The sequence below is a fragment of the Astatotilapia calliptera genome, chromosome 14 (assembly GCF_900246225.1).
Source record: "Astatotilapia calliptera chromosome 14, fAstCal1.2, whole genome shotgun sequence".
Taxonomy (NCBI): Eukaryota; Metazoa; Chordata; class Actinopteri; order Cichliformes; family Cichlidae; genus Astatotilapia; species Astatotilapia calliptera.
This window is the reverse complement of record NC_039315.1, coordinates 30,153,461-30,177,406: the sequence shown is the minus strand read 5'-3', so window position 1 is coordinate 30,177,406 and position 23,946 is coordinate 30,153,461. Positions and strand designations below refer to the sequence as shown.

General features: G+C 44.0%; 1 pseudogene; it reads right to left on the bottom strand.

Annotated features, from left to right (window-relative positions):
• Positions 1–1,746: 1,746 nt before the first annotated feature.
• The window catches only part of LOC113035732 (uncharacterized), a 45,562-nt pseudogene continuing 23,362 nt past the window's right edge, over positions 1,747–23,946 (bottom strand).

The following is a 23,946-nucleotide window of genomic DNA, read 5'->3' as shown; positions in this document are numbered from 1 at the left end:
GAGAAGTGAAATGTTTTAAAGGAGTCCAGCTGCCTCTCTTAAGACAAACATGACCTGATTGACTAGGAACCTACACAGACATGGAGTCAGCATGTCTTGTAGATTTCAAACGACATGCAGATAATGTAAAGACTGTATCCAGTCTTTGTTTATCTTGGGTCTGTGTTTGTGTCCTTCCTGGCAGATAGAACAGTTCATTTTACCTGAGATTTACTGCTTAAAGCACATATGATAAAACACTAAATGGATCCAGGCAATCAAGATTTGAGACTTGCAACATAAGAAAATGTAATTTTTCAGAAGCTGACCACGCTGCAGCTGTCAGCCAGCGACCAGGACAGCGAGCCGGGCGAGCTCATCTACTGCGTCACCAAACAGACGAGACTGGGACACCTCGAGCATGCTGCCAGTCCAGGTAGACCAGACCTATATGTTAGTGTTTTTAGAAAGGACGCAAAAGTAAAGATGAAAGCCAAACTAAACCAAACCAAACTTTTCCCACCGCTTTGTGAGTAGTTGGCATCCAACATGCAAACTGCAGATGACTATGGCAATCTGATTGCAACCAAAGCAAATTTGAAACTTTGTTACTTATTACCGTTGTTTGGAATAGATAGGAATATAGGGAATTATAAATTTTTATTTAAAGACAGTGTCATGGTCCTGGGCCATGTGGGCCCAGTATTCTTAGTTTCTTATATTTTTGTATTTCGTTCCTTATTTAGGCCATGTTTCCTAAGTTGTCCTGTTGTGTTGTTCCTTATTTGACTTCCCCTTGTGACTTTTATCCCCTGTGTGCCCCTCTATGTATCTGTGAGCCCTCATCTCCCCTCCTTGTTTCATTCCATGTTTCCCCAGCCCACTATGCCCGCGCTCTCTCTCTCCTCCTGTTTGCACCTGTGTACTTCCTGTTTTACTTTGACAGTCTCCCGTCAGTGTTGTTTACTCCTGCCATGTCTTGTTATGTTTATCTGTGTCAGCTGTGTTCCCATGTGTGGCAACTTCCCCTGATCATCCCTCTTGTGTATTTAGTCTCTGTGTTTCATGTAGTCTGTGTCGCGTCGTCTGTGTTACCACCCCCTGTGTTCCGTATCTCCAGCTATAGCTTTTCCTTAGTTTATGTCCAGTTTAGGTTTCTGTTTGAACTATTACTCTTATGCTGCCCTCACTCTGTTTTGTTCCTTTCATCAGCCAGAATAAAAGGCTCGCTTTTGTTTAACTCCACTCCTGCATCCTCGCTTGTGTTCGCTCCTGGGTCCACCACACACATTTCCGCACGGTCTGCCTCCGCAGACCGTGACAGACAGGACTCACATGTTTTCATTTCTAGTCTTTAAAACCTGTCTCTATCCATCTAGTATTAATTCTTTCTGGGAAACAAGTATGTATATTATGCACACACACAAACACACATGCAGCTATTACCTATTTCTTGTTTTTATACCTAGGATGAATTATTGTTGAATGAAGACATTTTTCAAACACATGTAAAATGTGCGCAATTGTGTTTATTGGGTAAAGGAAAAGGCAGAAGGGGGGGGGGGGGAATAGAAAGAATGAAAGAGAGAGATGAGAGAAAACCCCAACAATCCCCTCTGAGCAAGCACCAGGCGACAGTGGATAGGAAAAACTGCTTTTAAAGTGAAAGAAACCTAAAGGAGAAACCTATGGCAGAACCAGGCTCAGGAGGGGGCAGTCAACTGCCGGGACTGGTCGGGGGGTGAGGGTGAAAAAAGTAAAAGGAGGGAGGGGAAGGGGGGAAATGAAGATGGAATAGAGGTGGAGGAAGACGAGGTTACATCAGGTGAGAAGCAGCAGTGCCCCTCCTCCAGAACCAGTGGAAGCGTTTTTTCTTCTTTTTCAAATACTCTTCCACGAGCACTTTTTTTTCAATGATGAGGGTTTTCAGCTCATCGATTGTTTCTGCGTTTTCTTTCTCGTTTGTTGCATCTTTTCACCATGTCTTCTAATTAATCTTGTTTTTCTTTAAGCTTGTCTTTCAGTTCTTTAACTGTTGCCTCCTCTATTCGCTTTGCCTTGTGCACATCTGTGTGCATGTCTTCCAGCTGCTGCTTTCTCTTCTGGGTTTCTTGAAGTCTACACTGCAGGTCTTTATGTGTTTTCTGTTGTTCTTGCTTTTGCGCCTGGATTTCAGTGTTTTTGTACTTCAAGGTCTTAGAAAGTTCCTCAAGTTTGGTATTTTTTCTCAGCATCTCATTGATGCTACTCTGCATCGCTGAGCATTGTTTTTCCAGTTTTTTCTTTCTTCTTCCAGTACAGTTGTTTTGTACTTCGTTTCGTTATACAATTCTTGGAGTGCTTGATTTTTCCTCTGGAGATTAAGTCTTTCTTCTTCCTGTTGTATTTTCTGTTGGTCTTTTTCTTGAAGCAGCTCTTTATTTCCATGCACTTTTTTATCAAGCCTGATTTGGAGAAATCTGTGTTTTTCCTCCATCTTGTCAAGCTTGGAGTCCATTTCCTTCTGTTTCATTTCCATTTTCTTCTTGTCTTGAAGCAACTGTTGACTTTTGTGCAGAGTTTTGTCATGTTTCACCTGCAGCGCTTTGTATTTTTCCTCCATGGCTTGGAGTTTGCTCTGCAGGTCTCTCTGCTCTACGGGCTCTTGTTTCCTGTCTTGGAGGATCTCTTTATTTCTCTCCAGAGCTTCATCGAGTAGTACTTGCAAGCCTTCATTTTGTTTCTCGATGTTCCTCAGCTTGCAATCCATTTCTTCCTTTTGTATTTTCTGTTGGTCTTTCTCGTGAAGCAACTCTTTGTTTTTGAGCAGTGTTTCCTCAAGAGTTATTTGGAGCATTTTCAGTTCTTCTCCCAAGACTTCAAGCTTCTTTCTCGAGCATTTCTTGTTCCTCTCTCTCTTGAATGAACTCTTTATTTCAGTGCACTGTTTTATCAAGCTTGATTTGGAGCAAACTGTGTTTTTCCTCCATCTCGTCAAGCTTGGAGTCCATTTCCTTCTGTTTCGTTTCCATTTTCTTCTTGTCTTGAAGCAACTGTTGACTTTTGTGCAGAGTTTTGTCATGTTTCACCTGCAGCGCTTTGTATTTTTCCTCCATGGCTTGGAGTTTGCTCTGCATGTCTCTCTGCTGTGTGGACTGTTGCTTCTATTCTTGGTGGATTTCTTTCAGTTTTTCCAGAGCTTCGTCAAGCTTCCCTTGGAGCTCCTGATTCTTCTTGACCATGTTTTCCTGTTTTATGCACTCTTTTTTCTCCTTTTGGAGCAGATCTTTATTTTTTTCCAGAGCTCCATCAAGCTTTTCTTGGAGCTCCTGATTCTTCTTGAGCATTTTATCCCCTTTAATGCTCTCTTTTTTCTCATTTTGGAGCAGATCTTTAATTTTTTCTAGAGCTTCATCAAGCTTTTCTTGGAGCTCGTGATTCTTCTTATCTTGGAGAGCCCATTGTTTCTCCTCAATAATACCTTCCCTTTCCTGAAGCTGGTAGGATAATTTTTCTAATTCAGCACTCTTTCTCTCATTTTCTTCTGTCAGGATCTTAATCTTTTCTCTGTTCATGAGATTTTCCTTCTCCATTTCTTCCAATCGCTTTTCCTCTAATTCTACGTGTTTGTCCCAAGGAAGAGAGCTGATGTAAGGGTCTAGGGACTCATACCATGGAATAGAGCTGGGGTCAGCTTCTTGTCTTTCTTGCTCTTTCTGAGACATGTTGGAGTCTGTATACCATGAGTACGAAAAGGATCCAAATGTTTGAAAATGCTTTACTGGTGAACGTTTGAATGCTGCTAACATAAGTGCTGCAAATAACGGACTAAAAGTTGTACCTCCTCACCCCTACTTAAGAATTCATGAGGATCAAAGCTTCAAAGGATCAAAGCTTTAGAAGCCTGTGACATCAGAATTCCGTAAACCAATGAGGTTCTTACATGACTTTTGAATGAGGATAATTCCATCCATCCATCTTCATCCGCTTTATCCGGGGCCGGGTCGCGGGGCAGCAGCCTAAGCAAAGAGGCCCAGACCTCCCTCTCCCCAGCCACCTCCTCCAGCTTATCCGGGGGAATACCAAGGCGTTCCCAGGCCAGCCGAGAGATATAATCTCTCCAGCGTGTCCTGGGTCTGCCCCGGGGCCTCCTCCCGGTGGGACATGCCTGGAACACTTCACCCAGGAGGCGCCCAGGGGGCATCCTTGTCAGATGCCCGAACCACCTCAGCTGGCTCCTTTCGATGTGGAGCAGCAGCTGCTCTACTCTGAGCCCCTCCCGGATGGCCGAACTTCTCACCCTATCTCTAAGGGAGAGGCCAGCCACCCTTCGGAGGAAGCTCATTTCTGCCGCTTGTATCCGCGATCTCGTTCTTTTGGTCACTACCCACAGCTCGTGGCCATAGGTGAGGGTAGGGACTATTAGATTATTCTGTTATTATATGTTACCTTATATATGTAATCAAAGTAGTTGAATTAGAATACTGCTGTAGATCATATTATACCCTTTAATATAGAGTGTGTGATCTGTATGTAGTTTAGTTCTCATTATACTTTTGAGTTAAAAGAACATATTCACTGATTAGTTTATTAGATAAGTGTGCATCACTCTGTATCCTTGATCTGCTGTGAATGTATTACATGCTTAATTGTTGAATCATGAAAAGAAGGTTGTAAGCAGGAGACTCTGTGTCTAAGACAGGGGAGATAGACAGACCACATTCCACACCCCCACCTTACAGAAAGCAGAGAAACAACTGCCGAGGTCATAACTTAGGCGCCGTAAGAGAGAAAGAATGTTAATGTTTGGTCTTTTACGACTAGGTGGGGGCCACTAGAGACTATAAAAAGCTGAGCAACCCGTCACCATTTTGAGACTTGCTGTGACCCTCTGCAGGCAGGTCTCCCCATCATGATGGTTCTTATGCTCTTAAGTGTTGAATTGTATGGAAATAAATGATTGTTGATTGAGCATTTATACACCGAGTATTGTCCTTCCTTCAGCCCAAAGATTCAAAGAATTGGGAGATTTCAACAACTTGGTGCCGTGTGACCCGGATCTTTGGTGTGCTGAGGAGGGGCAGATTTGGCCTTTGGTGAGATCGTGAGGCGAGGTGAACAGAGGACCGGTCCAAATATAAAAAGGTAAGCACAGCCTGTTGTATTATGAATACCAAATGTGCATATTGGGCTTTCCAAATTAATCTGTTCACTGAGTTACATGTATCTTCACATTAAATTTGTCGGTGTCTGGTTTTTGGCGCAAGATACTAACAACATAAGTTGAGGCTGAATTCCAGTGTGTTAAATAAACTGCTTCTACCGAGATACTAATAACATACTACGTTGGACTAGTTGCAGTAAACTGCTTCTACCGAGATACTAATAACATACTACGTTGGACTAGTTGCAGCCACTTTACCTTCCACATTTAATTTTGTCTAATACTGGCTTCTGTAGCAATAATACATTAGAATTTCTTCTGGAGACGCGGCCATTAGTTCAGTACATTGAAGTCGAGGTTTTGAAGTTTGTTTATGGTGTCGGTTAAGTCCTGGCTCTTGCCGGCTATGAAATAGAAGTTGATTTAAGGAAAAGCAGATGCTGGCTTCACGGTGCAGTTGAACGCTGGCAACGCGAAAGCGAAACACGTCCGTAGGTTTGGTTTATGATACGGCCGTGTTCTGGTGGTGCGGCCGTGAAGTGCAGTAGTGGTTGGTGCTGGTTTTAGTACATTGAAGAGAGGTTTGACGGTGGTTTATGGCGTCAGTCGAGTCTCAAGGGCTGCGGTCATAAAACAAAGTAAAATTTTACTTGCCAAGAAGTACATAGAGCAAAACCTGGTTTATGGTGTCTGGTATAACTTCAGGGGACGCAGGCATCACTTTTATGATGCGATTTTGCCCCGTTGTGGCGGCCATAAGCGCAGAGAAAGGGGTATTTTGGTCTATGGTTGTTGTGCATCAAAAGAATTCTAACAGTTGAGCTCAGAGGTTTCTGTGCAAATTTCTGCTGATGAAAAGCGCTCTCTGTGGGTCTCACTGTTTTGAGTGTGTGAGGCGCGCTCTGAGTGTGTTTCTGTGGGGGAAGCGTGAAACACAGTGACAGTGACGGTTGATGTGTTTGAATAGGAGGACACTAGTGCGAAGAGGATGCTTTAAGATCTAAGGTTGACGCCTAGTGTACCTGTGGAAAATAATTTTGTCCTAGGAGTGGCAACCCTCCTGTTCGTGGACGCGCGGGCAGGCCCGGCGGCGTCCGGATGCCGAGGTGGTGACTTGGGGAGGTGAGGACCCCCGCATAGCTACAGAATAACACTGGAACGACCGTGTAATCACGGGTTCACATTTATTCTGGAATAGAACAAGAGAATGCTTTTACATCTAAGGTTGAGTTCTATCATAGGTGAAATATAAAAAGGTTGAATTCCTCGTTTCAGTGGTTGAAATTGTTGTGTGCATGTCCCCTGACGAGTGTGAAATTAAATAAAGAGGGAATTTGGAGCCACATAGAGATAGACGGGCATAATTGGGTGTATTACTCTGTGGTGTAATAAAAAAAATAAAAAAATAAAAAAGAGAGATAGTAAGAGGTGTGTAGTGGGGAATTATGGAGGAGTAGAGAGAGGAATGTGTTGGGAGACTGGCGTGCAGTTTACGTTGTCAAGGTAGGCGTGTTGCCTGCTTATCTGTCTAACAGTGATGAAAATGAAATTAAATAAATCTCTTAGTGTGTTAATACAGGAAGCTGCGGACCTGGACCAACTGCCCCCACAAGCACAGCGGCCGAAGCAAAATTATAAGTAATGGGAGCCACACCCAGTAAGAATCAGCAGCTGTGAAAAAGACAGCAGCGAGGAGAGAATTAGAGGAGAAATTAAGAGAAGTTTTAACACATAAAATTGGGGCCAACGGACTTGTGGAGGTTGGGAAGGCGTCCGGAGCATCACAACAAAAAGGTGAAACAAAAACATACACAAGCAGAGAAATCTGAGAGAAAGGCTCCTTTTAAGGTAACGCCTAGTTTGAGAAAAAGATCAAATTAACCTGCCTGCCTACAAATGCACACACACGCAATGAAGAAACAGCTTACACTCATGAACATGTGAAGATTTTCCAGCAAGGCTAAAGCAGCGAAACTTAACATACACCTGTTGTTAAAGGATAAATACATTACTGACAAATAAACTCTCTGGGTTGCAGGACAACAATTTAACTTCAAAGAAAAAGACACTGGTCTGACCAACCAGTGAAGACACGACAAATTTAGGGGTTAAAAGATTCAAATTGTGACATGTTTTCTGCTGATTGATTAATACAAGTGATTACTGAATGAAAGAAAAGTCCATTTTTGGGCTTTTAAACATGATCTTAAGAATTTTAATATGTACCTGTGTTGTCCTGTCAGCTTGGCGGGTCATGAGTTGATTATAGGGTGAGAAAAAAAAAAAAAAAAAAAGGGGGAGAGAAGGCTGACACAGGGCCTGGTCCCGGTGTTTCTCCCCTCTCTTTGTAATACAGCCAACACAACATCATTTTCCTGTTCGTTTGCTTTTGTTTTTTGTCTGTTTTTGTTTTTTGTTTTTCTCTATATATATTTAATTACAGGCTGCTTTGCCGGCCCTGAAAGCCGAGGCTGACTGGACTCCTGCTCTCCTCCATACGTGACCCTGACCAAATGCTGCAACAGCTGGACCCACAACAACGACCTGAAAATGTCAACAGTGCTGCAGGAATGTGATCTCATGCAGCAGAGACGGAGAGCACTAGACCTAAGGCCCGTTTCACTACACGGGGGAAAATTCCCAGACTGCGTCAGCTGACAGAGCTGTGACGAGAAGCCCGCCAAGCCTGAAGGAAAAGTAAGGCTGAGCAAAAGAATGCTGACCTTGATAACGCTGCATTTACACTGTGCAGGACAGTGATGGACCAACACGGATGATCGGGCAGCAAAAAGGGCGTGACCGGGACAGGAGGAATAACTGAGGACAGAAGGCACCTCAGAATGGACAAAAAAACACAGGAGAAGATGCAGGTTTCACCTGCGGTGAGCATGGACACTGGAGAAAGGACTGCCCCAATTGGGCTATTAGATTATTCTGTTATTATATGTTACCTTATATATGTAATCAAAGTAGTTGAATTAGAATACTGCTGTAGATCACATTATACCCTTTAATATAGAGTGTGTGAGCTGTATGTAGTTTAGTTCTCATTATACTTTTGAGTTAACAGAACATATTCACATATTAGTTCATTAGATAAATGTGCATCACTCTGTATCCTTGATCTGCTGGGAATGTGTTACACTGTTTTCTTGACATGCTTAATTGTTGAATCATGAAGAGAAGGTTGTAAGCAGGAGACTCTGTGTCTAAGACAGGGGAGATAGACAGACCACATTCCACACCCCCACCTTACAGAAAGCAGAGAAACAACTGCCGAGGTCATAACTTAGGCGCTGTAACAGAGAAAAAATGTGATGTTTTGGCTTTTACGACTAGCTGGGGGCCACTAGAGACTATAAAAAGCTGAGCAACCCGTCACCATTTTGAGACATGTGCCTGACCCTCTGGTAGCATCTCTCCCGTCCGGACGTTGTAATGCTCTGACTGTTGAATTGTATGGAAATAAATGATTGTTGATTGAGCATTGATACACCGAGTATTGTCCCTCCTTCAGCCCAAAGATTCAAAGAATTGGGAGATTTCAACAACTTGGTGCCGTGTGACCCGGATCTTTGGTGTGCTGAGGAGGTGCAGATTTGACCTTTGGTGAGATCGTGAGGCGAGGTGAACAGAGGACCGGTCCAAAAATAAAAAGGTAAGCACAGCCTGTTGTATTATAAATACCAAATGTGCATATTGGGCTTTCCAAATTAATCTGTTCACTGAGTTACACGTATTTTCACAGTAAATTTGTCGGTGTCTGGTTTTTGGCGCAAGATACTAACAACATAAGTTGAGGCTGAATTCCAGTGTGTTAAATAAACTGCTTCTACCGAGATACTAATAACATACTACGTTGGACTAGTTGCAGTAAACTGCTTCTACCGAGATACTAATAACATACTACGTTGGACTAGTTGCAGCCACTTTACCTTCCACATTTAATTTTGTCTAATACTGGCTTCTGTAGCAATAATACGTTAGAATTTCTTCTGAAGACGCGGCCATTAGTCCAGTACATTGAAGTCGAGGTTTGTTTATTTTGTTTATGGTGTCAGTGACGTCCTGGCTTTTGCCGGCTATGAAATAGAAGTTGATTTAAGGAAAAGCAGATGCTGGCTTCACGGTGCAGTTGAACGCTGGCAACGCGAGAGCGAAACACGTCCGTAGGTTTGGTTTATGATACGGCCGTGTTCCGGTGGTGCGGCCGTGAAGTGCAGTAGTGGTTGGTGCTAGTTTTAGTACATTGAACAGAGGCTTGACGGTGGTTTGTGGCGTCAGTCGAGTTTTAAGGGCTGCGGTCATAATACAAAGTAAAATTTTAAGTACATAGAGCAAAACCTGGTTTATGATGTCAGGTATAACTTCGGGGATGCAAGCATCACTTTTATGATGCGACTTTGCCCCGTTGTGGCGGTCATAAGCGCAGAGAAAGGGGTATTTTGGTCTATGGTGCAGTGTGCTTTAAGAAGATCTAATAGTCAGCGTTAAAGCCACTTTTGACAGTCCATACTAGGATGGCATTGGACATCTTCGGGGCGGAAGAGGGTTGGTGTGACCAAGGTGTGGTTTGGCTTGTTGTATGTACATTTCAAAATGTTACAGCTCTGGATGGACCAGTTACCAGGGCATGGAAGGATGACAGACTTTATTACATGAGGAGAAGGGACATTTTCGGGATCGAAGATCCTCAGGGATGACAAGGCTGGAGCAACGGTACTCGAGAGAAGAATTTCTGATACTTTCTGAGATATGATGTCACCAACCTTCTCTTTTAATTGTCTAGCTCCAATGAATTGACACATGGGAGTGTGTCAAAAAGGGGGAAGTTGAGTCCGAACATCAAACAATGGTTTTATGAACATCTTATGACGTTATTTCTGTGTTTAATAATTTAGCTATGGTAAAACTTAAGCTTATAATGTGTTAGACTTAGAAAGGGTTCACTAATTTTTGATTTCTTTTACACACACATAGATTATGATTAGAATAAGTCCTGAACATAATATTTTAAACCAAATTTGAATCATTAGAACAACAATGGATAACAATATTAGATTATCAAGGCTAGGGAGAGAGGTGTTTTGGTTTTCTGTCTCTTGCAGAGAAAGGAACAGACACCAGACGGGGACCCGGAGATGTGAGGACCCTTCACAGCAGGGACAGATGTAGGGACTGCCGAGACAGCAACTGGGGTCAAGTGTCATGACGTTTGGGCTCCTGGAGAAGATGGATCCCACAAACACAGCAATAACCATGAAGGGGTTGGCGAAAACCAGGAACACCAGACCAACGAGGTTCAAGAGGCTCTTGGCAAAAAGGGGGACACGGCGGTGACCCCAAAACACACAGATCTTTGTTTGAAATCGGGGCAGAATAATCCCCAGAACTGTGCAATGACTAAAGGGTGGTCTAACCCCGGAGGTCGAAGAAAGAAGCTGAGAATCACCCAACTGGAAGACACTGGTAGCTGCAGCAATAAAAATAAAGGTTAAAAGCTCCTTAGACAGAGGTTCTAGTCTAAGTACATTTGAAAGGTATAAGGGGGCATTAAAATGGGAGTGGAAAACTGGAGCACCAAAATAAAGCTGTGGGAGAATTGGGGAGTGATGGGAGAGTCATCTGTAACTGCTGTTATGGTTGTAAATCTAACTTTGCTTGCATCTGAACTGCGTGAACACAGAGGTCATCCCACATACGGTCCACCCGTTAAAGGGGGACAGAGGGCCTCAGGACCAAGAAGAACTGGACCTTGCGACCCTGGAGTGTAGGTTATAAGTGATCTCTTTTAAGAGATCAAAAGGGGGAATTATTAGATTATTCTGTTATTATATGTTACCTTATATATGTAATCAAAGTAGTTGAATTAGAATACTGCTGTAGATCATATTATACCCTTTAATATAGAGTGTGTGATCTGTATGTAGTTTAGTTCTCATTATACTTTTGAGTTAAAAGAACATATTCACCGATTAGTTTATTAGATAAGTGTGCATCACTCTGTATCCTTGATCTGCTGTGAATGTATTACATGCTTAATTGTTGAATCATGAAAAGAAGGTTGTAAGCAGGAGACTCTGTGTCTAAGACATGGGAGATAGACAGACCACATTCCACACCCCTACCTTACAGAAAGCAGAGAAACAACTGCCGAGGTCATAACTTAGGCGCCGTAAGAGAGAAAGAATGTTAATGTTTGGTCTTTTACGACTAGGTGGGGGCCACTAGAGACTATAAAAAGCTGAGCAACCCGTCACCATTTTGAGACTTGCTGTGACCCTCTGCAGGCAGGTCTCCCCATCATGATGGTCCTTATGCTCTTAAGTGTTGAATTGTATGGAAATAAATGATTGTTGATTGAGCATAAATACACCGAGTATTGTCCTTCCTTCAGCCCAAAGATTCAAAGAATTGGGAGATTTCAACAGGACGTAGATCGACCGGTAAATTGAGAGCTTCGCTTTTACACTCAGCTCCCTCTTCACCACGACGGACCGGTGTAGCGTCTGCATTACTGCAGCTGCAGCCCCAATCTGTCTGTCGATCTCCGGCTCCCTTCTCCCATCACTCGCGAACAAGACCCCGAGATACTTGAACTCCTTCACTTGCGGCAGGAACTCATCCCCGACCCGGAGTGGGCACTCCACCCTTTTCCGGCTGAGAACCATGGCCTCAGATTTGGAGGTGCTGATCCTCATTCCCGCTGCTTCACACTCGGCTGCGAACCGTTCCAGTGCGAGCTGGAGGCCCTCACCCGAAGAAGCCAACAGAACCACATCATCTGCAAAAATCAGAGATGAGATTCTGAGGCCACCAAAGCGAAAGCCCTCCGCCACTTGGCTGCGCCTAGAAATCCTGTCCATAAAATTTATGAACAGAACCGGAGACAAAGGGCAGCTCTGGCGGAGCCCATCACCCACCGGGAACGAGTCCGACTTATTGCCGGCAATGCGAATCAAGCTCTTGCAACGGTTGTATAGGGATCGAATGGCCCGTAGCAATGGGCCAGACACCCCATACTCCCGCAACACCTCCCACAGGACAACCCGAGGGACACGGTCGAATGCCTTCTCCAAGTCCACAAAACACATGTAGACTGGTTGGGCAAACTCCCATGCACCCTCAAGTATCCTGGAGAGGATAAAGAGCTGGTCCAGTGTTCCGCGACCAGGACGAAAACCGCATTGTTCCTCCTGTATCCGAGGTTCGACTAGCGGACGAACTCTCCTTTCCAGCACCCTGGCATAGACTTTCCCAGGGAGGCTGAGGAGTGTGATCCCCCTGTAGTTGGAACACACCCTCCGGTCCCCCTTCTTAAAGATGGGGACCACCACCCCGGTCTGCCAGTCCACAGGTACTGCCCCTGATCTCCACGCAACATTGCAGAGGCGTGTCAACCAGGACAGCCCTACAACGTCCAGAGCCTTCAGGAACTCGGGGCGGACCTCATCAACACCAGGGGCTCTGCCACCAAGGAGTTGTTTAACTGCCTCAGTGACCTCGCCCCCGGAAATTGGCGGGTCATTCCCCTCATCCCCAGACTCTGCTTCCTCCTCGGAAGACGTGTCAGTGGGATTAAGGAGGTCCTCGAAGTATTCCTTCCACCGCCCGACAATTTTCTCAGTCGACGTCAGCAGCGCTCCGCCAGCACTATACACAGTGCAGGTAGAGCACCGCTTTCCCCTCCTGAGACGCCTGACGGTTTGCCAGAATCTCTTCGAGGCAGTCCGAAAGTCTTTTTCCATGCCCTCTCCGAACTCCTCCCACACCCTCGTTTTTGCTTCAGCCACTGCCCGAGCCGCATTCCGCTTGGCCTGTCGATACCTGTCGGCTGCCTCCGGAGTCCCACGGGCTAACCAAGCCCGATAGGACTCCTTCTTCAGCCTGGTGGCTCCCTTCACCTCTGGTGTCCACCATTTGGTTCGGGGATTACCACCACGGCAGGCACCAACCACCTTGCGGCCGCAGCTCAATGCAGCAGCTTCGGCAATGGAGACGCTGAACATGGTCCATTCGGACTCAATGTCCCCAGTCTCCCTTGGAATGCTGTTGAAGCTCTGCCGGAGGTGTGCGTTGAAGATCTCGCGGACTGGGGCCTCTGCTAGACGTTCCCAGCACACCCTCACTACGCGTTTAGGTGCACCAGGTCTGTCCAGCGTCCTCCCCCACCACCTGATCCAACTCACCACCAGGTGGTGATCAGTTTACAGCTCAGCCCCTCTCTTTACCCGAGTGTCCAGAACATATGGTCGCAGGTCTGCTGATACGATTACAAAATCGATCATCGACCTACGGCCTAGAGCGTCCTGGTGCCACGTGCACTTATGGACACTCTTATGTTCGAACAGGGTGTTCGTTATGGCCAAACTGTGATTAGCACAAAAGTCCAATAACAAAGCACCGCTCGGGTTCAGATCAGGGAGGCCGTTCCTCCCAATCACGCCCCTCCAGGTCTCGCTGTCGTTACCCACATGAGCATTGAAGTCTACCAGCAGGACAACAGAGTCTCCAGGTGGAGCACCCTCCAGCACCCCCCCCCCCCCCCCTCCCAGGGACTCTAAGAAGGCTGGGTACTCTGAACTGCCACTCGGCGCATAAGCGCAGATGACAGCCAGGACCCGTTCCCCGACCCTAAGGCGCAGGGAACAAACCCTCTTGTCCACCGGGAAAAACCCCAACGTACCGGCAGCAAGCCGAGGGGATATTAGAATACCCACCCCAGCCCGCCGCCTCTCACCAGGGGCAACTCCAGACTGAGACAGAGTCCAGCCCCTCTCCAGGAGACTGGTTCCAGAGCCCAAGCCATGTGTATAGGTGAGCCCGACTATATCTAGCCGGTACCTCTCAACCTCACGCACTAACTCAGGCTCCTTCCCCACCAGAGAGGTGACATTCCATGTCCCTATTGGCAGTCTTGGCAGCCGGGGGTCAGTCCGCCAGGGCCTCCGCTCCTGGCCGCCACCCGCACACAATGCACCCGACCCCTATGGCGCATCCTGCGGGTGGTGGGCCTGCGGGAGGATGGGCCCATGTCTCCTCTTCGGGCTGTGCCCGGCCGGGCCCCATGGACTAAGGCCCGGCCACCAGACGCTTGCCCTCGGGCACCCTCTCCGGGCCTGGCTCCAGGGCGGGGCCCCGGTAACCCTATCCCGGGCAGGGTAAACTGTTCCCTCGGTATCCTTTTCATAAGGGTCTTCTGAATCGCTCTTTGTCTGGTCCCTCACCCAGGGCCAATTTGCCATGGGAGACCCTACCAGGGGGCAAAAGCCCCCAGACAACATAGCCCCTGGGATCCCTGGGACACACAAACCCCTCCACCACGATAAGGTAGCGATGCTGGAGACATTTACCTTTTCACACACTTTCCTTGGCTGAACAATGACACAGTCTTAATCTACCTTTTTTTATAGAAAAGGTTTTCATGTGAATGATTTCCTTTTGTTTATTTTATACAATCTGGGCATGATCGTCATGCCAACTATATTTCATTGTTTAGTTCTGTTTGTAAGGTTCCTCTTAAAATAGTTACTGCAGAGGGACTGCATTTCCCCTCCCACGCAGGACAATTTAGTTTCTTTGGATTTCTCCACCTACCTGCACTTATTCGGCCGGCGCCGGGATATTTTTTGTCTAACCACTGTTCATCTGCCGTGAGTTTAGTTTCGTTATTACCCATTTGGTTTCGTTTTGTAGAAGGTTTGTTTACAAGGTATTTTATTGAGTTAAATATACAGTCTGACCCGTGAAGCTGTCACTGGCACGAAGAACGAGATAAGTTATCAACAACAGGCTTCTACTTTCAAGCTATTCTTGAAAGCGGTTGTCGATTTTACGTGATGACGCACAACTTTTTTTCTCATTCAGCCAGTACGTGAGCTATCAACCAGAGGTGTGGACTCGAGTCACATGACTTGGACTCGAGTCAGACTCGAGTCATTAATTTTATGACTTTAGACTTGACTTGAAAAAATGTTCTAAGACTTGTGACTTGACTTGGACTTTTACACCAATGACCTGGGACTTGAATTGGACTTGAACCGGTTTACTTGAAAAGACTTGATATTTTACCCCAAATATAAAATTTAACATGCATATTATATAGAGATTGAAAATGTGACGTCATTCACGGGTAGAACCGCAAAGGATTCTGGGAACTCGTGGCAAGCGGTACTAGCGCACGCAGGCTTTCAATTGAAATCAGTTATACAGCGATAAAAAGAAACACAAAAATGTCAAGAAGCTGTTGTATTATTAACTGCAATAGCCGGTCGCATGACAGCCACGGGAAGCCGACGGGTAAAGAGATCGGTTGTTATCGGATTACGTCGTTGAAGAGAAATTGTTCGAGCCATGTTTCCGAAGTAACAAAGACGCTACGGATGGCCTGGATTGCAGCCATTCAAAGACCAAATATAACGTCCCAGAACCCTCCAGCTCACAGGTTAGTCTGCTCCAAGCATTTACACAAAGGTCAGTGTTTTTTAGTAGTTAATACGTCATTTTCATAACATAATTAGTGATATAGGTTACAAGCAAGTCTGGCGCTGAACAGAAATTGTGGCGCTATGCTCCTTTGTTTATTGTGCATAAATAGTGAATTGTCCTGACACAATATTGCGTTTCGCTTCTGTTATTATGGTACACTGACAAAAACATATACTTTTATTCACAGGATAAAACAGGTTTGTATCACTAATTGCCCAGTGCGATTACAGCATACAGTATTATTGTCACTGCTACATTTCTGTGATGCTACCAGAAATTATTTCCACTACTAATTAATTACCGTTGAGCTCAAAGGTCCTATTAATAAACGGTTAAGGAATGTGTATTTATGATGACGATTTGTGAGACTGGTAAACTTATGATACGTACGATGGTCTTTCGTTCTACACGGTGCATTTCAAGGTCCTGCACCCATCCGTCGGTAAACTGTACCTGGGCTTGTTGCAGTGACCGGAAGTTACTAAACTTCATGAGTGTATGCACTCACTCCAAGAAGCGTATGATTATAAATATGCATATAAATATGCTAAGATGAGATAGTTGACTTCATCTAACTAGCAAATGTTGTCCAGGCTACGTTGGTGATGCAGTTTTTTTTAAATGTGTATGATATTTTTGTCATGCGATTTTAAAGCTGGTCCTACAAGCGCATCCAAGAATAACATGCAGCTTATCTCAGAACTGTCGGTGAAAATTATTCTTGGAGCTAGGTTTAATTGAGCTGCATTTTAAAGAGGTGCAATTTCACAATTTGTGTATATTTTCTAAGTTCACTATTTTGTCATGTGTTGAGAAAAACACAGATTTTAAAATTACATGGTCTAACATTTACATTTAGCATAACTGCAACATTATTTTTTCGTTTTTGTTTTTTTTTTAAAGACTCGAAAGGACTTGAAATTCAAAGTTTCAGACTTGTGACTTGACTCGGACTTTTACACCAGTGACTTGAGACTCGACTCTGACTTGCCTGACATTACTTGAGACTTGACTTGAGACTTGAGGATAAAGACTTGAGACTTACTTGAGACTTGCAAAACAATGACTTGGTCCCACCTCTGCTATCAACGGTAAACAATTCAGTGGAGTAGTTCAGCCACCTTAATGTGCTGTTATATCAACTTACTCCACCAACAAAACAGTAAAAACAGTTTATGCGCGTAAAATTTATGCTGGACAGTCTGGGTGTCTCTTTAGTATCTGCTACCAGCCGTCTTTCAGGCGAGCTGCTAACCGTTATACTGCTTCTAGCCCTATTTCAGGCGAGCGGATAACTTGTCGGGCTTTGAGCCGCTATTTCAGGCAAGCGGACAAAATCAGTCTTTCCATAGACTCTTGTTAGCGAATAGTTCCTATTTTAATATACTTAGACCAGACAGACTGTCCCAGCCGATCGTTTTACGCGAGGTGTGTCAAATGTGGAATAATCACCTGGCTTCGCTGTTGCCGGTCTGTCGGGCGTCCTCCTTCAAGCCCCACCGCCGTGGGCCTGTATAAGACATTGGCCAGGACCCGAATTTTAACGTCCCTGGACTTTCAACCCTTCCTGGAGGGCGCTCTGCAGAGGCTTCAACGCAGGTTTGTCACGGCGTCGGGACTTGAGGAAGGATACCACTGTGAAATGGAGCATAATATTATTATTAATACCAGTCCATTAACGGCTTCGAAGGACCAATTAAATGTCAGAGATTTACAGTTAACAAACAGTCAGGTGAGTAAACAACACTGAGACACTTGTTACTGATAACGTGCGGCACGGGTGAATCTCAGACAGAGAGACACATCGTACTGCAGTATTCGTTTATTTTTGTAGGTTACATCGTCAATATGCAAATATAATCACATTTCCTGTTACGCAGGTCCTGATGCTGTCTGTGTGTAAGCTGTGTGTGTGTGTCACAAAGTGTGTGTGTGTGCTACAAGTCAATTTCTAAGAATAAGATAATGCAAGTCAACTTCTGCGGATGTGTATTTCTGTACTGATCTCTTGCGGTAAATGTTACAGTGTCACAGGGTCAGCTTCCTGTTTTTACAGAAAGCTGTGTCTGGTGAAATATGTGAACATAAGTATAACATAACATTTGAAGCATAATCAAATAAAACAGTAAAAATTCCATAACAACCAACTTGCGACATTGAAGATAACATGACAATTCTTCCCGAATTGTCACCACAAGTAAACGTAAGTGTAGCGCTGACATCACAAAAACGACAGATAAACACTTCAACCGAGTCGTCTACAGGGAATTTGGATTCAGAAAGTCAGGACCAAATAGACTCCTCGTCAATACCCGTACTTGAAGAACACAGACTGATATCTACCCAGGGAGTTGTTCAGGAAAGTCAGCAGGAAAGTAATGATGTGAGCACTCCGTTTACAGTATGGCTCCCACGGAAAAAGAAAAAGAAGAAGGTAAAACCATAGCAAGAGACTTTATTAATAAAAGCCAGAGTGTAAAGATTCCCCCTATTTAGTAATAACATAAACTCTTTTCATGTATCGACAATCAATACAAGACGGTTGAACGATGCAGTGAAGTGTCAATCTGTCTTTAATGTATTACATGAAACGGGTGGGGACATTTGTCTTCTTCAAGAATGTGCCCTTCCCTTTATGGACAATGTTAGATTATAATATTATTTTATGCCATGTTAGACCCCTAATTAAAGGTTGTGAATTATTATGTAGTTTTAGTTTGCATTATTCTCCTGAATTAGAAGAAGCTGATAACTATTGCATTTGTTAAACTGATTTGCATTACATTAGACTGCTGATTTATTGTGGATGAATGATATTGTTTTATGATGTTATAAGAAATACTGTTTGCAGAAAGTCATCGCCTTATTTGTCTGATTAGAAGAGAACGGAACATGCTGGAGTTTTCTGCCCCATCTCAGCAGGAGCAGATAAACAGGGAGCCAAGGTCGTAGCTTAGGCGCCGTGTGAGAGTGTTGGGGGAAAACTCTGTAAAAGACCCAGGAGAAATAAAGACACAATGAGACAAAGTTACTTTCTTTATCAAACGTGTACACGGGTGAGCTGCTAAGAACAACTCACACCATGCACAGTGGCTTGGTAATTTTTATAGGAAAGACAGTGAGAACAGGATAAGAAAATACAAAACAAATAAAATAAACAACTCCATATGTGGCGCTAGTCTCGTCAGCAGAGAGCTGGGAGAAGGCTGTGAGAGATAAAACAATCTAAAACAATATGTCCCAAAACAGTATGTCTTTGCTGAGAAAGTCTAAAAAGATAATTCTAAACTAATCTAACCATAGGCAAAGGGCAGACAAAAGGCATCTTTGTACATTTAAAAGAAGGTAAAGAAACATAGAATCATTTTTCCTGTAACATTCCCTCCTGTTTTAACTTATTTTAAATGTATACAACAATTGTCTATGAAGGTTATTTATTAAGTATCTTAGGCAATTTTTAATTTCCAAAATCTTCAAAATGTCAGCATAGCAGAAATGGCAGTCATTTGGTCTAAAGAATAAAACAAAAGAAAATAATAAAAAGAAAAACATAGTAAATGAAAATCATAGTAAATGAAATAACAAGTGGAATAAACAAGAAAAAATAATAAAACTACAAAAAATAAAGGATAAAAACCTTATATTTTAAAACGAAAACTTACAAAAAATAAAAGGATGAAAAGTAAAATGAAAACTTTATATTTAAAAATGATGAAAGCCTAATATGTAAAATGAAAACTTCAAAAAATACAAGGATGAAAACCTTATATTATAAAATGATGCAAACCTTAAATTGAAAACTTTATATGTAAAATAATGAAAACTTCATATTTAAAATGAAAACTTTATGTTTAAAACTGAAGACTTCAAAAAAATAAGAGTATGAAAACGTTATAAAAATGAAAAACTTTATGTTTAAAAGTCAAGACTTCAAAAAAATAAAAGCATGAAAACTTGCATAACCTACTAATGTTTTAATCAGTGCATGATCACTTGACAAGTCATTTTTAATCACCACGTCATTTATTAGCAGCTAGTACAAGTTCTCCTCTAACAGAATTGCAACGGGATGTTGTTCTTCTTCAGGCACGGCAACATAAGCAGTCATTGTAGTTGTTATCATCTGTGAAATCATTACTCTTAGGCATGGCAACACACACAACACTAATATGAGCAGTGCTATCATGATGAGACCTAGAAGGAAAAATGGCTTTGCTACAGCAGCCAGCCATGAATCGCTGAACAGCCAGTCCAGCCAGCTTTGTGCTGTAGCTGCTCCAGGTGTGTGTTCAGTGACATATTTTTGCAGAGCGGTCAAATTCTGCAAAGCTTCATAAATGTCTCCTCCAGTTTCGTATCCATCAGGGATAAAAGTGCAACATGTTTCCCCGATCAGCTTGCAAACTCCTCCTTGTGATGCTGTTAGCAGGTCTAGTGTCAGTCTGTTCTGCAGCACCATCGTTCTGATGGCCTGCTGTTCTCCTGCTAAGGCGGTTCCCAGGGTCTTAGTCAAGTTGATGTGTCGTAGCAGAGCATATCGGTTGATTTCCACATGATCCCGCACCTCGGCAACTCCAATGCCGGGGATCAAGCTCTGTAAGAATTTCACTCCTCCTCAGATGCGAAACTCTGGTTCCTTTACTGCTTGGTGCCGTCCGTGCACATCCTGTCTGGTACTGAGTCTTTGTTTGTAGTATCATCCAGTAGATAGGTGAGTAGGCAGCTCCCCCACTGCCCGCGATCCATTGTTCATCACACATACTGGCAGTTGCGCTGCGTTCAGCTTGTTCAGTAGAATTACATCAGGCAGTTGGTCTGAGACTTGGGGCCAGGTCAGTAGGTATGTCTGTCCGGAACAGTTCACGTTTGTGAGTGATGATGACCTCCAGGTTGCTTTTGCTGGGATGCTGTAGTTGGCCTTGGACCAAAGAGTACCGTAGCCTGGATGTGTTGCCAGGCCCAACAGGCACCAACTGCGATCTTCAGGTATGCTGTACGGCCACAGGCCAGACGTCTGTGAGGATAGGGGCATATGGGTACATGCATAGCAGTCAGTTTTGTTATTCAAGTGAGCTGTAGTGTTCATAAACTGCCACCAGAAGTTAGTGGCGTAGCCATGGGGAAACTTGGTGTACTTTCCTTTGTCATACAGTGTCTGCCTTTTCTCCATATAGCGTGACTTGTTGTCCCTCATGGAAGCAAAGGTGAGGAGCCCGGCCATGGTCAGGGCCGCTGCAGTTGATAAGAGCCACCACCTCATGACGACGGAACACACCCTCCTGTCGCGAGTAGACCCCCCGGCCAGGAAAGCTGACCCCTCCACCGGGCGAGATCACAACAAGTGGGCAAGCCTGCCGTCAGCTGTGTTTAGATGGCTTCACTGACACGCCTGCAGTGACTCTGATGGATCCAGGATGGTCGTTCCGCAATTTTGCAAGCGGTCGGTGTAGTGAGGAGGACTTGGTATGGCCCCTCCCACCTGGGTGTGCTCCAGTTTTTCCTTTGGAGCACCTTGATCAGAACCCAGTCACCGGGCTTTAGTCTGCAAGACACTGGAGAAACATCATCAGGTTGTTGATTATGTACAATGATCTCTTTGTTTTCTAACAGCTTAGACATCCATTCTGCTAATGTGTTTTCTCTGATTGCTTTGTCTATTGGTTGACTGGTAATAGGCAGTGGAAACGGCCTGCCATGAATGATTTCAAATGGAGTTAGTTTATGGGAGCCTTGTGTTAAGCGCATCCACATTTTCACTAAACCCAAACATTCAGGCCACGGCCTTCCTGTTTCTGCCATGCATTTCCTGAGCCTTTGTTTTATAGTGCCGTTAGTTCTCTCTACAAGGCCTGCGCTCTGAGGGTGATAAGCACAGTGGTGTTTTATGCTGAAACCGAGTGCTTCAGAGACCTTAGTGATGACATCATTTACAAAATGAGTGCCGTTGTCTGACCGTATCAAAGCTGGGATGCCATATGTGGGTATGAAGTGATTGCACAGGCACTTTGCTACTGAAATTGCATCTGCCTTTTTCACTGGGTAAATTTCTGGCCACTTTGAGAACACGTCTATAACCACTAGGGCATATTTCGACCCTTGACATTCGCTTAGCTCAATAAAATCCATATGAATTGTGTGAAAAGGATGAGGCGGAGTTGGAAAACGGCCTCTTTGTGGTCGCAGGTTACCCTGAGCATTATATTTTTGACACGTCATGCATGTTCTGACAAATTGTTTTGCTGAAGTTTCAAAATTTACAGTGTAAAAATGAGAGTTGACAATACAGGTCATTCCCCCCGATGACAAATGCGTACAGCCATGAGTCACTAATGCCGCCATCTTGTGGAGCGATTTTGGCAACACTGGCTTGCCATAACACATCATTAAATCGTTTGTCAGAACTGCACCGTGTTTTAGCCATTTTGCCTGCTCTGCTGTGCTCGCTGCTTTTTGTTCACTTTGCAACACATCCAGTGGAATCTGATGTGTGTTTACTGCCATCAATGTCATGTTTGTCTTTTGTGCCGCCTGTTTTGCGGCTCTGTCAGCAAAATTGTTGCCTGTAGTAATAAAAGAGCCATCAGTTTTGTGTGCTGCACATTTACACAATGCGAGTTGTTGTGGTAAATTTATTACAGTCAGCAGGCGTTGTAAGAGGCTTGCATGCTGGACTGGTTTACCGGTTGATGTAATCATTCCTCTGTTTTGCCAGAGCTTTGCGAAATGATGCACAGCAGAGAAAACATACTGGCTGTCTGTATGTATGTTTATTAGTTTGTCTTTGTGTATTTAGCTTTCGCGTATTACAGCTATCAGCTCAGCGCTCTGTGCAGAACATGAAGAAGAAAATGGTTTTGCTTCTATTATTTTACTATCTGTGGTTACTGCGTAACCTACACAATTTCGGCCTGTGCTGTAAGGTCAAATGCTGTTCTCCTAGCTTCCACACTTGCTGATCATAAGGTGGATCTGGGCCTGGAGTTTGTTTAAATCTCAGAATGTTGTGATACTCGGTCGGTTTCTGGCACTCAGGTGTAATACCAGAAAAGAATGGCATGACTGCTATCTTAAGTTTTGTCAGAGCGTCTCTACCTAGCAAATTTACTGGACACAACGGGTCATATATGCATTTAATAAAGCACCTGCGGCCACTTGCTGTGTGTACTAGTTCTAAAAGGGCAGTTAATTGTTGTACAGTTGTGTGGCCTGAAGCTGACTTTACAACTAATTTGTCCTCTACTCCTACAATCTCGTGGGAAGTGACCTTCCTCTCCACGGTTCTAGCAGGCGTTGTCTCTATGTTATCTGCTGTTTCTGCGTGGCTGTCTGCAGCCTTAGTGTTTGTGACTTTGCTCGCCTCTCTGTTCCTGATAGCCACCTGTGGATTAGTGTTTTAGTCTATTGTCAACAGTCAGCCTTATTTTGAAGTTACAGAATGCTTCTTCTTTTTTGTTCGTCTTGGTTTGGGAGAATAGATGCAACACTACATTTTCACTTAAGGCATTTTTAGATAATTTCTAGTTCTTCAAACAATTCATGGATCTCACACATTTCAAACTTTCAAGTTAGGGTTGTTTCCCATTTATACATATATATATTTAACTTTGCATTGCTCACAGCTCATAGCTCACAGCTCTAAACCTAGGCATTTTTCAATCATATGCCTAATCACTATGTGTCACTGTTATTCTCAAGTATTGTCACAAGTTCGTTTAAATTCGTTTCCAAAACCAACAAAATAATCAAACAAAAACAAAAAACATAAACGTGTCAGGACACAAAAGAAAAAAGAAAAATGCTGCCACCCGAACAAGGCAGAAGTCTGCATATGTTGGCTTGTAATAGCATGCAGCTTGTAACATGGTAGACTAATGTGCCTGTGTTAATTCAGCTCCATATTATTGTGTGAAGTTGCACTGGGTTGGGAGTGGTTTTGTGTGTGTCACATTTTTGGTGAGCCAATGGCTGGAATGAGGTTGGACTAATTAGAGGCAGGTGTACTTGATTGCACTGATACACTGGTCTACATATAGCCCACACTACAAACACTGCTGTTTTGTTTTGTCTCTCTGTGCAGGTATGTAATGTGATGAAATCAGATATGATTGGGATGGATTGGTTTTGCGCTATGAATTTTATATTAAGTGTGTCGTTTTGTCTCTCTGTGCAGTCCAGGGCCTATTATATGCCACAGCCTAAAGGCAGCAGGGTTGCAGAGGCTTGAGTGACCACTGACTATATGCTTGCAGGGTGGTGGGTCTCCAAGGACAACTTCTAACCCTGTTAGAGGCAACATGTGGGGTGCAACTTGGCTGTGTGGCATAGCTGGCTCTGGC